Source organism: Triturus cristatus, chromosome 7, assembly GCF_964204655.1.
Source record: "Triturus cristatus chromosome 7, aTriCri1.1, whole genome shotgun sequence".
Classification (NCBI taxonomy): domain Eukaryota; kingdom Metazoa; phylum Chordata; class Amphibia; order Caudata; family Salamandridae; genus Triturus; species Triturus cristatus.
In genome coordinates this window covers 1,818,568,928-1,818,585,840 of record NC_140590.1, presented here as the reverse complement: position 1 = coordinate 1,818,585,840, position 16,913 = coordinate 1,818,568,928, and positions in this window count along the sequence as shown.

The window sequence follows — 16,913 nt, the reverse complement described above, 5'->3', positions numbered from 1 at the left end:
GCATGGCAAAATAATTCTAATAACTAAAAATGTACGCATATTAATAGTAGTACATGTGGTAATAAGATATCGCATGATTTATGTTGCCTATGTGACATTTGTGTTCCTGTTTGGATCATAAAGGTGAGTATAATCGCTTTAAATGTCGCTAAAATGCTAAGAAAATATTAATACAAAAAGGGATTAGTGAGGGTTTAACATTAGATTTTTAATTTCCTTGTATTAATTATTCTTTGGTGTTTGTTTCGCTTAAGTTGCCATTTGGGCCTACCTAGAAATGACGTCCAAAATGGAGTTCAGAGGTGGCCACCGTCTCGTGAGTGCGATGCCTACTGCACAGACTCGGACGGCTCCGTGAACTTCCCGATGACCTCAGTTTGCAATGTTCCTGGTCAAGGATATGAACTTGGTGGACTGCCAAACTTCAGTCAGCAAAAACTGGTCTAAATGAACAATTGGGACACACAAGCAAACCTTAAACATTGTTGCATAAGGACAACATGAACCGCGGAAATGGACCAGCAAAATCCGTGAGAACATCCACTGATGTAAAATCGGACGTTTCCAATCAGCCATTCGTGTATGTTCTTGGCCTAAAAATGTTTCATGTTATCCTGAAATTTATTATAAAAAGAGTAGTAGAATAGGGAGGGGCTCTGGCATTCGGCGGTTTGGATGACTGCACACCACTATCGACCCCACAGGCGATGACAGATACTTGCACGATTTCTGGTCCTTTGACGATCTTAGGGACTGCAACATGCTGAGCAAAGAACTTTTGGACTTTGAGCTTTGGCCTGTTTATTCGGACAATCAACAGCTAAATTTTGGGTATGCAGAGCCAAATGAATTAGAGAAAATCCAGATAGCAAGAATAGGTAAATATATTGTCATGCGAAATTAACAAAATTCAAAATTTTGATTGAATGAAAATGCTAATATTAATTGCAAATAATATTTAGATAAACAAATATAATTAACAGAAATTACGAGTTTGTGGTTATTCAATGAAAAGAGTAAAGGATTCTGAGTCTTAAATGTGTTTTAGCTGGTTTCAAATCACCATCAACCAATCCAACTAATTGGTCCGTCGACCAAGTGGTGGAGTGCCTTGATGTTTAGGATTAGGAATCTATAGGTGGCGAATGCCAATGTATATTCTGTAAATAACTTTTTCTTCCCTATAGGTAATAAGGTAACCCCCCCACATGTCCAGCGCGAAATCATCATCCCTCCAGTGTGCAGACTCATGAGTTTGGAGTAGTGTGAGTGTTGGTGTTATGGGCCCCACCAATGGATGAGTGTGTGAATGAGCTAGTGTGATGTAGGGTCTGCGACGCAGGGAGGAATAGTTGTAAATTTTACCCTTTTTCTCCCCGGTCTTGCGCTGGATCAGTTTTTCTGGTAGCAGAATGATGGTTTTATTGTATTGGTTTGGTGATTATTGCTTATAGATTCACTATTGTTTATTGATTTCCTATTTTTGAATATTGATTATTGATTGCGGATGTTTGGATGAATATTGGTTTATGTACTAACACTCTACGTTGAGTCGTGTTGCGTTCTATGTTGTTTTGAAGTCTTCTGGGATATAGGAAGTCGGATGCCTGTGGCAAGAGAAGTCACATGGTGAATTGTTTGTTGCCCTGTAGGTACACAGGGAAAAGTGTGACGATTGAATTTGCACGACGCATTGTCTGGGTTCGATTTGGTAACATCGTTGTGTGTGACTGTTAGGGACATTTCTGTGTGAAAGAGGAGTATGGGTAGCGAAGACCACCTGTGAAATCTTGGTCTTAAGTACCAGGAGTCCACGTAGGTAATAGGTGTTCCCTAAGCTTGCTAGAAGGGTAAAGTAGATAATACTTTATTAACTAATGTAATAATTCTGTAGTAGGGCAGAGGTAAGCGCTGCTCTCGGGAAAGACAGAATTCTGTGTGAATGATCTACATTTTCCGTATGCATTTGCGTAAATGAAAAGAGCATTCAACTCAATTGTGAAACTCTGGTTTTATTTCTCAGGAGCAGAGCGTCTCCAACTAGGTGTCTTATTTCCAGTGAAACAGTTAGTTAATGCTTGCTAGAAGGGTAAGGTAGAGGGAAGTGCTACCACTTTATCAACGGAAGTAATGATTCCGTAGTAGGGCAAAGGTAAGCGCTGCTCTCAGGAAAGACGGAATTCTTGTGAAAAAGGTCAAGACTATTCTTCTGTTAGCGAAACAGATAATGGTGGCGTTTTTATATTGTTACTAACAGAATTTTGAGTAAAGAAGTGCAACAGAAAGTTTGCCGATACATTTTGTAAAGGAGGGGTCAGCAGAAGCAGGAGTAGCGAGAAAAGCTGACTTTAGAAAGACCGCGCTGGGATTGCACAGCTGTAGAGTGACGTAGACGCACAGGATTAGTGCGTTAGTGTACGCCGCGCTAGGAGTGGAGAATTGCAGGGTGACGTAGATGCTCTGGATTAGTGCGTTGGTGTGACTCGCGCTACGATTGGATAAGACAACAGAATAGTCGTAGGAGAAATCTAGAGATACTAAGAAGAGAAAATGATGTATTATGATCCACCAGCGAAAGAGAAAAAGTCCTGGTTTGGAAAAATTAAGAGCTTATTCAAAAAAGGATAAACCGATTGTGACTAGAGAGGGACAGTTGCTTCTTCCACCGAAAACACCTGCTTCTTTTATGGTTGCGAAATATGGCTATCATACATGTATTTGGTTAGACAATTGGGCAAAGTATACAAAAGATGATGGAGTTTTAGCATTTCCAGAACATGGTTCATTCAATTTAGTGGTATTAAGGAATTTAAGAGAAAGAATGATGAAACTAGAACCGAGACCTAGACCTACTCAGTTTGAAGCACTGACAGAATGGGAAGATGAGATGTATGACAGAGAATGACAGCGGAGTGGTGGAAGGTACAAATATATGTTTGGTAGATCGTATGGACAAGAAAATCATGATGATAGAAGGAGGAGATGGCGAAGTGCAAATATGACCGATGGTATGCTCCCTATGAGAAGTGCTGAAGAGACTACTAGTAGAAAATGTACAGAGAAGCGAAATAATACAGGACCAGCAGGTTATAAGTATGGTGTGCATGAGTCGGAGAATGATGTTCTTGAGGACATGCTTTATAAAAATCCACCCTGTACCAACAAAATTCCACATTGTTGACACCAAGTGCCCCAGTAAAAGAATCACCACAGAATATAAAATTTGAGTCAATACCACATGAGGTAGGAAGAAATAATCCCTTTAGAGAGACAGAAAATATACAACCTGGTAAAATGGCTAATGAAAATTCAGCTGAATTAGCAAGGACTACTTTAGAATTAACTGAAAAGATTAGAGAATTGACTAAAAACATGGAAGCTGTAACTGTTCCTGTAACAATAGGACCTGTAATGCCTATTTTTGCTAAACAAAAGGATAGTGAGCATTGTCTGACGATTCCTTACAACAGTAATAAAGAAAATGAAATGCAAAGAAGAGGTTCAAGAGAAAATCCATGGGGACAAGCGATAGGTACTTCTCAACAAAGTACTCCTAAAAATTTGACAGTAAGTCAGAGTTTAGCGAATAGAGCAATAATGACGACAGAATACGTACCAGGGTCACCAAAAAGTTTAGAACAAACACGAAATTAAATGATTCCTGTAGGTCCTACTTCTGAAGAATTAAGTGAATGGTTAAGGAGTTTACAGCAAAATGATGCTGACCTCGACCCGTAGATGTGTCCAAATTAAAAATAGTATTAGAAGAATTAATACTAGGAACAATTCCCACAGAAAAGTTAAAAGCTTATCAGGATGAAGAATTAATGTTTCTATGCAAAAGTCTAACATGGAGAGCAAGAAATTTACACGAACAACTAGAAGTAGCAAGTGAAATGGGTATCGACTTTGAAAAGGTAAAGTTATTACAAAAACCATACAGAGTAGACTTTTCTGAAAAAGATATTGAAAATTTGAATGCTGCAGGATGAACAACTCAGATTAAAGACTTAATTATTTTACTGAGAAAATGGGGCGATGTAGACAAATGGAAAAGTAGATGGTTTCGAAAACGAGACGATGCAACGGACAAAACGTTTGCAGCTTATCCAGTAAGAGAAAAATAAAAGGTAGTGACTGAATGTCCCATCAGGGAGATTCCAGGTGGAGGCTATGTGCATGTCCCCTGGACCAGACAAGATATTTTATCATTCACCAATGACTTTCCTCGCTTGCACGAGAAGCCTGTTGAATGGTACAGGCAGGCATACCATTCAACAGGCAGATAGGTTTGTAAAATTATCAAAAGTACTATGGATTGATTTGAATAGTTTATTTGACATATTTGTACCAGCAGACCTATGGGCAGAATGCAAAATTACAATAGGTTGGCCTACTCAAGAATACCCTAGAGATCCAAAAACAGGTGCCCCTGATCCAGAAGTAATGAGAAAATATGAGCAAGTAGTTACCTTTCTGAAAAATAAAGTGCCTCCTAAAGAAACTGATGGGGTAAAAATTGATAGAACTCATCAAGAAGTAAAAGAGTCTGTACACGCATATTATGAAAGGTTGATACTAGCTTTTAAGCAATACAGTGGTGATGAAAAATTAAGTGAAAAGGATTTGAGTAATTTTGTATATCGATTTGTGTATGGGTTGCGTCCTGAAATAAGTGAAATGATTAAACAGCATACAGTATATTAGCAAAATAAAAAGATAGATGAAGTGCTGAGACATGCAAAATATTTTAGCGATGAGATTAAAGCAAAGCAGTGTAAATTAAAAGAAAAAGCCATGTGGGCTCAAGTAAAAGTGGCAGAGAGACAGGAAGCTCAATTGATTGAACAAGCAAATGGTACGAGCATGAGACAAAAACTCAACATTGGGAAAGGGAAAGTCTAGAAGAAGCTAAAAAGAAATGGCCATGTCATAATTTTAGTAGAATAGGGCATTGGAGAACCAAGTGAAAATTTCCCCCAAGTGCTAATTGTGATAATGCATCACTGAATCCACAGGTGCAGAATGAGGTGAGTTGTCAATCGCAGCGACAGCAGCAGGTTGTTGCCCAACAGTGTCAGGCACCAAAACCGCCTTTTCCACAGAGCGTAAATCCTAAGAAATACAGTAATGAGACAGGATTCTACAACGAAGAACAGGTAACTAAACTGCCGCACGCTAGTGCTGTTTCGCAGTATTGGCTACAACGCGATGATAGTGAGTCAGAAGAAAGCTATTGACGGTGCCGAGGGGAGGAAGAAGAGTGCGTACTTGGCGCATCTCTAAAAGTAGACCAAACAGGCCCTTTTGTGGATGGAAAGGTAAATGACGAAAACATTACTTTCCTAGTAGATACTGGTGCTACTCGTTCAACTGTTAGGTCAGCTGATGTAAAAAATCTTCCTCTTTCGGATGAAACGATCCAAGTAGTTGGAGTATCCAACAGACAAATAAAAACGTATCTCACTGAACCAGTTAAAGTTAACATAGGAAAGTTTTCTGAAATGCACCTTTTTGTTGTGTGCGATTCAAGCCCTGTAAATTTGTTAGGGAGTTTGAGTTTGAGTTTTAAAATACTTGTAAAGCGCTCGTACACCTGCGGTTTCTTGGCGCTACTGCTAACCAGATCCAGGGTCAAAAGACGGGGGAGACTGCTGGGGATTTAATCAAAGGATTTTGTGAACAGATGGGTTTTGAGATGTTTGCGAAATTGCGGGTACAGGGAAATGGATCGCAGATCTAGGGGAAAGGAGTTCCAGAGGATCGGGGCAAGGGTAGCAAATTTCGAACCACCCCACTTCTTTGTCCGATAGCGTGGGATAGTGAAGAGGGACTGGGAAGAGGAGCGGAGTTCCCTAGTGGGTACATAGGGGGTGATCTCTGAGGAGATAAATGCTGGAGCCAGGTCCAGTCGGGCCAAAAAGGTGATGGAGGCGAGCTTGAATTGGATACGGGCTCGCACAGGGAGCCAGTGCAAGGATTTCACGAGGGGGGAGGAACGGTGAAATTTGGGAAGATTGAAGACCAGGCGGGCCGCCTGGTTTTGTATCTGCTGCAAACGCCGTAAGCTATATGCAGGGATACCTGCATATAGGGCGTTGCCGTAGTCCAGGCGGGAGACCACCATGGCTAAAATGATGAGTTTAAGAGCTGAGAAAGTGAAGAAACGGGACACCCTGCGTATAATGCGCAGTGAAAGAAAAGAGGAAGATACCACAGAGCTAACCTGGGAGTGAAGGGTGAGTTGAGAGTTAAGTTTTATGCCGAGGGTTTTAACAGAGGTAGAGGGTTCCGGAGAAGGGCCAAGAGAAGGGGGCCAAAAGAGAGGGGACCAGGGGCTGGATGAACCACCCGTCAACACCAGCTCGGTCTTGTCAGGGTTGAGTTTAAGGTGATTGTGGCTCATCCAGTCCCGGATGTGGAGCATGACAGATTGAAAATTAAGGATAGAAGAGGGGGAAGAGGAGAGGTTAAAGACCAGCTGGAGGTCATCCGCATAATTAAATACGGAGACCTCCATTTGTTGAAGAGAAAATATAAGAGGGGCAATATAGAGATTAAACAGGAGGGGGGAAAGGGAGGAGCCTTGGGGAACCCCTCACTGAACTTTTCGGACGTCCGCTGTAAAATCACCCAGGCGAACGGCCTGGGTGCGGTCGCTCAGGAAGGATGAGAGCCAGACCAAGGCTGTCCCTCCGATCCCGGCCGCCCTGACACGGGAAAGCAAGATGGTATGATCCACCGTGTCAAAGGCGGCCGAGAGGTCGAGGAGCACAAGGGCCTGGCGCCGGTTAGTATCCATACCCTCCCTGAGGTTGTCCAAGACCGAAATAACAACGGACTCCGTGGAGTGTGCGGGGCGGAAGCCGGCCTGGCGGGGAGCAAGAGCTCCATGAGTCTCTACAAAGGAGCTCAAAGCGCCAGTGACATGGCGCTCGAGCACCTTTGCCAAAAAAGGTAAGAGGGAGATGGGGCGGAAATTGGCAGGGACAGAGGGGTCAGCCCCAGGTTTTTTTAGAATCGGAACAATAATCGCAGACTTCAAGGGGGAAGGAACTACACCTTTAGCCAGAGAACTATTGAGGAGGTGAAGGGGAGGATCCGGGCAGGAAACAAAGATGTGACGGAGAATGTGAGCAGGACAGGGGTCGAGTGGAGAGCCAGTTTTAACCAAGGGTACCAAGGAAGACAGGGTTTCCTTAGATATGGGGGGGAGGGCAGTGAATTGTCCCTTGGGAGGGGGCGTTGGGGATCAACAAAGGAGGAAGAAGGGGGCGGGATGTTAGCTTTAATAGTAGAAATTTTATGGATAAAATAGTTGTTGAGGGAGTGGCAGAGTTCCTCGGAGGGGGCGGGCTTCAAAGTTGTTCTATCAGAGAGCGCCAGGTTATGGACAATCGTGAAAATCTCCTTAGGCTGGTTTTCTGCAGCGAGGATTTTGGAGGAGAAGTAGGCGGTTTTGGCCACCAAGATGTCTTTTTTATACTGGGTAAGGATGTTGGTATACTCCAGTCTTAAAGTGGGGCAATAACTTCTCCTCCAAGCCCGCTCCGCGCGGCATACAGTAAGTTTGGTGGCCTTAAGGTCTGTGTTGAACCACCGGTTGGCATCCTTGTCACGCTTGGAAGTAATGCGTTTGAGCGGGGCAACTGAGTCACTGCCAACGGAGAGCCACTGATCTATGGCCTCAACCTGGGAGAGGGTAGAGAGGCCCTGCAGGGAAGGGAGGGAAGTGATAAGAAGGGAAGAAAGATCTTCCGGGTTGACACGACCCCATGCTCGAACCCAGATGTTTTTGGGGCGAGGCGGATGAGCTGGGGGGTGAATGGGTAGGGAAAAAGAGATAAGGTGGTGGTCAGACCACGTGCAAGGCGAAATAGAGAGGAATTCCACGGGACAGTTTAGGGACCAGATCTGGTCAAGGATATGACCCTTGATGTGGCTGGGGGAGTGGACGTGGGGAGTGAAGTTGAGGGATTGGAGGGTTTCAGAGAATTCCTTAGAGGACGAACATTCAGCTGGGTCGGAAGGCCAGAAGTTGAAGTCGCCTAGGAGTAGGATAGAAGAGTTATTAACTGTAATGGTAGCCAGGACATCCAGGAAGTCAGGGAGGAACTGTAAAGGGGATTGAGGAGGACGGTAAGTGAGAAAACAGGTCAGAGGGGGAGTAATGGAGGTAGTGCGAATAACCAAGTATTCGGTGGTCGCGATATCAGGCAGGGACAGAGTTTGAAAGGGGAGATCGGTGCGTGCGATGACCGCCACGCCGCCTCCAGCTCTGCCGGGAGGGCGATCAGCCCGAAGGGCGTAGTAGGAGGCCGGTAAGGTGGCTAATAGGGCGGGGAGGGAGTCATCGCTGAACCAGGTCTCCGTTAGGAAAAGAAGATCAGGGGCTTGAAGATCCAGCATGACTGAGAGTTCATGTGCATGGGCGACTGCTGACCGAGTGTTGAGATAGAACACCGTGAGGGATTTAGGGGTAGTGGGAAGAGTGCTGCTACTGGACGAGAGAGAGGGGTCAACTGTGGGAAGGGGGATGTGAAGGGGGGCGGTGGGAGAGAGACCAAGAGAGAGGATGCGGGAACAGGTAGCGGTAGCGATGGGCCAGGGTCCCTGGAGCTTGTGTAGTTGGTCCGGGGTATAGGTGGTGAGCGGGGCAGAGTGGCGCGCCCCTAGCCCCGGACAGTCGCGGACGGGCGCAGACGGGCTTGCCTTAGGCGCTCCCACTGCGCTCGTCCGCTGCGCTTCCTAGGCATGCACATTTATATAGCAGTGGGGGGCGTGGCCTGTAGGGGGCGTGGTCAGCGCGCACGCCTGTGCTGATGGCGGCCGCTCGAGAAATGCCAAGCGCGAGCAGAGACAAGATCGTCTGTGCGCTGTAGAAGATGTCAGGTGGTGGCGCTTTACAAACACAGAGAGAAAGTAAGTGACACCACGCAATGTTACAAGGATTAAAAGCAATATGATTTAAAAAGGGAGAGATTTGCTGTGCAAGATGAACTGCACAATATTCTGTACTCCTGATGGTATAGCTTTTGAGACTCCTGATGAGGACGTACTGTACAAAATGACTATAGCTAATATGGAACCTGAAGTTACCGAGGCATTTGCTGTATTTGAGCCCGAGGAATTGCCTCAAGAATTGAAGCAAACAGTAAAAACAGAGGTATGGGATTTCACAGGAGAAGATGTGGGATTAATGAAAAATGTAGATCCTGTAAAGATTACTGTAAAGGAAGGAGTAAGTTATCCAAATATTCTGCAGTTCAAACTTACACCTGAGATAATTGCAGGAGTCACTACTATAATAGACAGAATGATTAAGCAAGGTATTTTGAGAAAAATAATGAGCAATCCATGCAATTCACCAATTATGGGTCTGAAAAAGCCTAACAGAACTTTTAGAATAGTACAAGATCTGAGAGAAATAAATAAACGCTTTGTATCATGTTGTCCCATTGTACCAAATCCATCTGTGATTTTATATTAAATTCCTCATGATGCAGAATGGTATGCAGTGATTGATTTGTGTCATGCTTTCTTTTCCATTCCTTTGCAACCTGACAGCCAACAGATTTTTGCGTTCCGGTTTGGCGTATTTTGGCATGGTCCCTCGATATTTAAGCAGATTCTGAAAATGTCTTTAGAAGATTTAAAAATGCCAGAAAGTTCAGTATTAGCACAATATATTGATGACCTACTTGTGGCATCGAGAACTCGAGAAGCTTGTGTAGTAGATGCCATTGCATTGTTGAATCATTTGGCAGATGGAGGACTTAAAGTATTCCCATCGAAATTACAATCCTGTCAGAAAGAAGTGCAATATTTAGGCCATAAAATTGAAAAAGAACTTAGAAAAGTAACTGCAGATAGAATCAGAATAATAAAAGGAATGAGAGCCCCAATGACTCAAAGAGAAGTGAGAATGTTTCTTGGAATGGTTGGATATTGTCGTCAGTGGATTAGTAAATTTTCTTTGATTGCAAAACCTTTGGTTCGCTTGACAAGGAGTGATGTAAAAGATCCCATTTAATTAAATAAAGAAGAGTTGAAGGCTTTTAAACAATTGAGAGATGGGCTGTGTGAAGCAGCAGCTCTTGGCATGCCTGATTATGAGAAAGAATTTGAGCTCTATTGCAGTGAAAGAAATGGATGTGCACTTTCTGTGTTAATACAGAAACATGGAAAATTGAGGAGACCAATTGCATATTTTTCAGCTATGCTAGACCCTGTAGCTGTAGCATTGCCTGGTTGTTTGAAAGCTGTAGCAGCTACTTGTAAGAGTTTGGAACAGAGTGAAGGAATTGTGATGGGATATCCTGTGAGAGTGTTTGTACCCCATGATGTGGCAATCCTTTTAACAAGGAGCCGCACACAGTTCATGACGCATAGTCGTCTGACTAAATATGAGAAAGTCATCTTAGGTGCAACGAATGTGAGCCTTATGAGATGTCTGAATGTGAACCCTTCAACATTGTTACCTGATGCTGAGAATATGGATGTCATAGATGATGTGGATCATGACTGTTTGGAAGTGCTTGATTTCTGTACCAAACCATGTCCTGATATAAAAGATGAACCTTTGACAGAAAGTGACCATGTGATGTTCGTGGATGGATCATGCTTGAGAACAGATGAGGGAATTCTGAGTGCAGCATATGCAGTATGCACATTAGCAGCTGTATTGGAAGCATCTTGCCTGAAAGGAGTAAAATCAGCCCAGGTTGCTGAACTTTTTGCTTTAACAAGAGCATGCAAGTTGGGAAAGAATGTGAGAGTGACTGTGATAACCGATAGTCAATATGGCTTCTGTGTAGTCCATGACTTTGGGTAAATCTGGTCCCAAAGAGGGTTTTTGACATCAAGTGGAACTCCTATAAGGAATGCTGAAGTGGTTAGAAAATTGCTTGAGGCGATACAGCTGGCTAAGCAGTTAGCAGTGGTGAAATGTGCTGCGCATTCCAAATCCGCGGACTATATTTCAGTGGGCAACATGTTTGCCAACGACATGGCTCAGTATTGTGCACGCAATCAGAACTCTGTGAATCATGGGAGAGAAAAAGAAATGAATTACTGTCCCTTGTTGTTGATTAACACTGTAAATACATGGGAAGAAGTGAGGCAGTTGCAGGAAGAAGCTGGAGATGAGGAAATGAGACAGTGGGTAAAAGCAGGATGTGCACCACGGGAAACAGATCATGTGTGGGTTTATCGGGATGGAAGACCAGTCATGCCTGATAGCATGGTTTCTACTATGGCACGGATGTATCATGGACAAGCACATGTAGGAAGAGATGCTATGATCAGACTTTTCAAACAAACATGGTATAATGCAAAATGTAGACTTGTAGCTGAAAGCCTTTTCTCAAAGATGTCTTATATGTCAGCAATTCAATCCTGGAAGAAAAACAGAGTAAGCCTGGGAACGATAGGACGAGAAGGAGGTCCTTTCACAAGAATGCAGATTGATTTCATTGAAATGCCCCCCTGCAACAGGTTGAGGTATGTTCTAGTGATGGTTTGTCTGTTCTCTCGATGGGTGGAAGCATACCCAACTAGAAGAAGTGATGGAATCACAGTAGCCAAGCTACTATTGAGAGAGTTCATTACTAAATTTGGTTTTCCAATCACGATTGAGTCAGATAGAGGAAAACATTTCCATAATGGAATCATAAAATTAAGTTGTGAAGCATTGAATATACAACAGAAACTACATTGTGCATATCACCCAGAGGCTTCTGGTGGGGTGGAACAAGTAAATGGCACCATTAAAAACAGATTAGGGAAAATGTGTTTAGCCACTGGATTGAAATGGCCTGATGTCTTGCCTTTGGTACTCATGACTATAAGATCTATTCCAGATAGGAATACAGGCTTGAGTCCTCATGAAATTGTGATGGGGAGAGCAATGCAACTTGTTTTATACCAGTCAACAAGCTATTGCCTATATCTGAAGACTTTGTGTTGGATTATTGCAAGGGGTTGGCTGCTTCCGTTCATTCTGTGTTTCATGAGGTTGGATCGGATGCCACCACTCTTGAGAAGAAGCCAGCTCATGATCTGAGCCCAGGTGACTGGGTGAGAATAAAAGTGCATAGAAGAAGACATTGTTTGGTCCCAAGGAGGGGTAAACCACGTCAGGTGACTCTGACCACGATGACAGCTGTAAAATGTGCAGGAGTGAAGAACTGGATTCATGCTAGTCACACCTTGCAAATTCCCAATCCAGTGGATAACAAAGACGGAGAGTACTTTGAAGAATCTGATACAAGTTCCGAATCAGATACCGAAGAAATAAGAGCAAGACAAACTCCCAAAAGGGGGGAGTTAGAACAAAGTCCAGCTATGGCACCAGAGAATCTTCCATTAAGAAGAAAATTGCAGATTTCTGACACCAGCTCAGAATCAGACACTGAACCAGTACAAGCACATCAGCGTGAAAATAAAAACAGTGAAGAGACTGTCAAAGACATTTTTGATAAAGAAGCTCCATGTGAAAAATCAAGAGAAATTCCACCTGTAATAACAGAAGTAGATGGTAAGGTACCAGATACAGAGAGTGAGGGAAAGATTGTCGCGGAAGACCCCCGAGGAGATGTAGAGAAACCATACATCCAGGTAGAAGAAGGGACAGTTAGTCAGCACGAAGATTGTGTGGAAGAACCACGAGGAGGGACAGAAATAGATAAGAAAAAGAAAGTGGTGGAAAGAAAGACTACTGAAATTAAGAGTCAAGTTGGAACAGAATCTGAGGACAGTGACGAAGAAGTACCAGAAGGTCGAATTCTGAGGAAAGAGCATGGAGAACTGAGAGAAATGAGAAAGGAAGTAAGCAAAAAAGGCCAGCAAAGGAAGAGATTTGGCCAAACAAGATCAAGAGATTGAGATACAGATTGACACGAGTAAATTCATCTAGAGCTGAACAAGTGAATGAGGTGTCTAGCCAAGAGAAAGAAAAAGACATTGAACAGACACCATCAGAAGAAAACAAGCGAACGAGAAGGCCCAACCAGAAGTATAAGTCACCAGAATGGTCGTATGTGGCACTCCCTGAAGTACGAGAAGAGGCAGACAGCCAAGCAGATCTAGAGGTGACTGTACCAGAAGTGGTTTAGGACGATGAAGAATCAGAAATCCTGAGAGTTATCTTGTCTGACATCGGGGAAGAGACGGATGTTCAGGAAATTCTGGATCAAGATTGTGAAGGAAAAGTGAAAGACGATCAAATGCCAAACTGAAGAGAACAAAAGTACTCTAGAAGGAGAAATTTGAAAGATTACTAAATAGAAGAAATAACAGAAAAAGAACCAAGTAGGTGCTTAGAGCCTTGGGTTAGACAAAACTAGTTGTGAAGTAGAAGAGGCTAAGTCAAAAGACACTGATCATTTTTCGCAATGGTAAACACAGAAAGTAGAAAATCTACATGTGTGTTCCTTAGAAGATGGTGCAAAATGTATTGTTGTTGTACAGGATTACTAATGCTTTTGTGGAGTGCGTTAGCTTTAATGGTCTCATTTAAGGTTACATTAGAAACAATAGAGGGTCATAGTGAGAATAAAACTAATGTAGAAAAGATTCAGAAGATTTATCCGACTAAAATAGATAAAAATTATTTACATAAAGATAGGTCCATAACTTAATTTTCTAACAATGTTTTCTCAAAATTATTGTATGAATATGTTAAAATAATGGATGTGAGAGACTGCTACGTATGTATGCAGTTGCCTGCGTCAGTGTCTGAGGGAGCGACTCACCATCATCTTTCAGTGACATATGGAATAACCTGTAGTGTATTAGCAAGTTTATTTTACAAAATAGGGAAACTAGAATATTATTTTTCAGATGTAGATAACATATTTTGACAAGTACCAGTAGTGAATAAATTGAATAAAGTAAAACCTGCTAAAGTGTTAGGTGAATTTTTCTTAGAAACTAAAGAATTACCATTAGAGTCAATATTTAAAAATAATCTAAATTGTAGTCTGAAAAGAGAGGAGAAGACTTTCTTAGATATGGTAGAAGAAAGGAGACTAAAAATGCAAAAGAAGGTACCTGAGGGAAAAGAAGAAAAGACAGTTTGGGATGTTGAAAGAGAAAAACATTTGAAAGGAGAAGCTAGTCCAACAATGACTCTAGATTGGCCTCAGAAAGGGAAGTTGTGTATTAGAAGAAATCAAACAGCATATGATAACTATTTTGTAGGCACAAGTGATTGCCATGATACTTATAGAATCATGGGTGGATGGGGATTTAAAGGAGGAAATGATCCGGTATTTCCTGGATTATATTTTATCTGCGGGAACAGAGCTTATTATCGCTTACCTGACCATTGGTATGGCACATGCTATCTAGGCCTGGTTTTCCCAAAGATATTTTATGTGGGAAGAGGAAAAGATGCACATGAGATAGGTAGACAACTAACACGTAGGAGAAGAGAATCTTGGTCAGAAATTGTAGTAGACATTTTTGGAGCACTGATACCAGCAGTTGGAATATCTCTGAATGCACATAAAATTAGATCGCTTGTCAACAAGCATTGCTGGGGGATTTTTGTTTGGTAAATACCAAAATGGTTGCCATGCGAGCTATGGTAATGCCAAATCGACTTGCCCTTGATGTAATTTTGGCAAAAGAGGGTGGAGTCTGTGGAATGCTGAAGGTTCAACATTGTTGTACTTATATTCCTGACGAAAGTCAAGATCTAAAGACATACATAAAGAATATAACTGATTTGCATGAGGAGATTGTTCCACTGGAGGTTGAAGGTATTTGGAAAAAGTTTGGGAAAAGGTTTGCTACTATTAAGGACTTAATATTAAAATTAGGTAGTACCTTTATTGGTAAAATGTTATTTCCACTAACTTGTGTGATACTTTTAGTATTAATTCTGAGACTAGGATGTATATGTAGTAAGACAAGAAAATCACGAAATAACATAAAAAGAGAAACTGTAAAGAAAAGAGAGAAAGAAAGAAAATAAAGAGAATTTGAAGAGGTACAATTAGAAGAGTGGAAAGAGAATATGTATAAAAAGACAAGAGAAGAAGAGACAGGAGAATGTGATATAACAAAATATTAAAAAGAAATGAATTCCTTTCCATCTACAAATTTTATAAAAATTTAAGGTAGTGTGGTGATGTTAAAAATCACCAAAGGGGGGATTGATGGAGCAGGTAAAGCAAAATTTTGTATACCTCCTCTATTTTGCATTAAAATACTAATTATATAACCTACTTATTATAAATTTACTAACGGTTTGCAGTGTTGAACTAAACCAACCATTTGCATACACAAATTACACGTGGGATATTGCTATTTGCATGGCAAAATAATTCTAATAACTAAAAATGTACGCATATTAATAGTAGTACATGTGGTAATAAGATATTGCATGATTAATGTTGCCTATGTGACATTTGCATTCCTGATTGGATCATAAAGGTGAGTATTATCGCTTTAAATGTCACTAAAATGCCAGGAAAATACAAATACAAAAGGGGATTAGTGAGGGTATAACATTAGAATTTTCATTTCCTTGTATTAATTATTCTTTTGTGTTTGTTTCGCTTAAGTTGACATTTGGGCCTACCTAAAAATGCCATCCAAAATGGAGTTCAGAAGTGGCCACCGTCTCGTGAGCGCGATGCCTACTGCGCAGACTCGGATGGCTCTGTGAACTTCCCGATGACCTCAGTTTGCAATGTTCCTGGTCAAGGATAGGAACTTGGTGGACTGCCAAACTTCAGTCAGTAAAAACTGGTCTAAATGCACAATAGGGACATACAAGCAAACCTTAAACATTGTTGCATAAGGACAACATGAACCGCGGAAATGGACCAGCAAAATCCATGAGAACATCGACTGATGTAAAATCGTACGTTTCCAATCAGCCAATCGTGTACGTTCTTGGCCTAAAAATGTTTCATGTTATCCCGAAATTTATTATAAAAAGAGTAGTAGAATAGGGAGGGGCTCTGGCATTCGGCGGTTTGGATGACTGCACAACCCTATCGACCCCACAGGCGATGACAAATGCTTGCACGATTTCTGGTCCTTTGAAGATCTTTGGGACTGTAACGTGCTGAGCAAAGAACTTTTGGACTTTGAGCTTTGGCTTGTTTATTCAGACAATCAACAGCTAAATTGTGGGTATGCAGAGCCAAATGAATTAGAGAAAATCCAGGCAGCAAGAATAGGTAAATATATTGTCATGCGAAATGAACAAAATTCTACATTTTGATTGAATGAAAATGCTAATATTAATTGCAAATAATATTTAGATAAACAAATATAATTTACAGAAATTACGAGTTTGTGGTTATTCAATGAAAAGAGTGAAGGATTCTGAGTCTTAAATGTGTTTTTCTGGTTCTAAATCACCATCAACCAATGCAACTAATTGGTCCGTCGACCAAGAGGTGGAGTGCCTTGATGTTTAGGATTAGGAATCTATAGGTGGCGAATGCTAATGTATATTCTGTAAATAACTTTTTCTTCCCTATAGGTAATAAGGTACCCCCCCCCACATGTCCAGCGCAAAATCATCATCCCTCCTGTGTGCAGACTCGTGAGTTTGGAGTAGTGTGAGTGTTGGTGTTATGGGCCCCACCAATGAATGAGTGTGTGAATGAGCTAGTTTGATGTCGGGTCTGCGGCGCAGGGAGGAATAGTTGTAAATTTTACCTTTTTCTCCCCGGTCTTGCGCTGGATCAAGGGCATGTTGGGTTTTTATCTGCTCAGTTCCTGATCTCTGCACTGGCCATCATGGAGATAGAAAATGTTCGCCACACTGATATCAATCCCTGAGTCTGCTCCTATCATACTGATCACGTTACATATGAAAGGCCGGTAACTTCTCACAGTTCTTCTGGGACAATAATATTTATGATGATGTGTCTGTGGTAGCACACTGT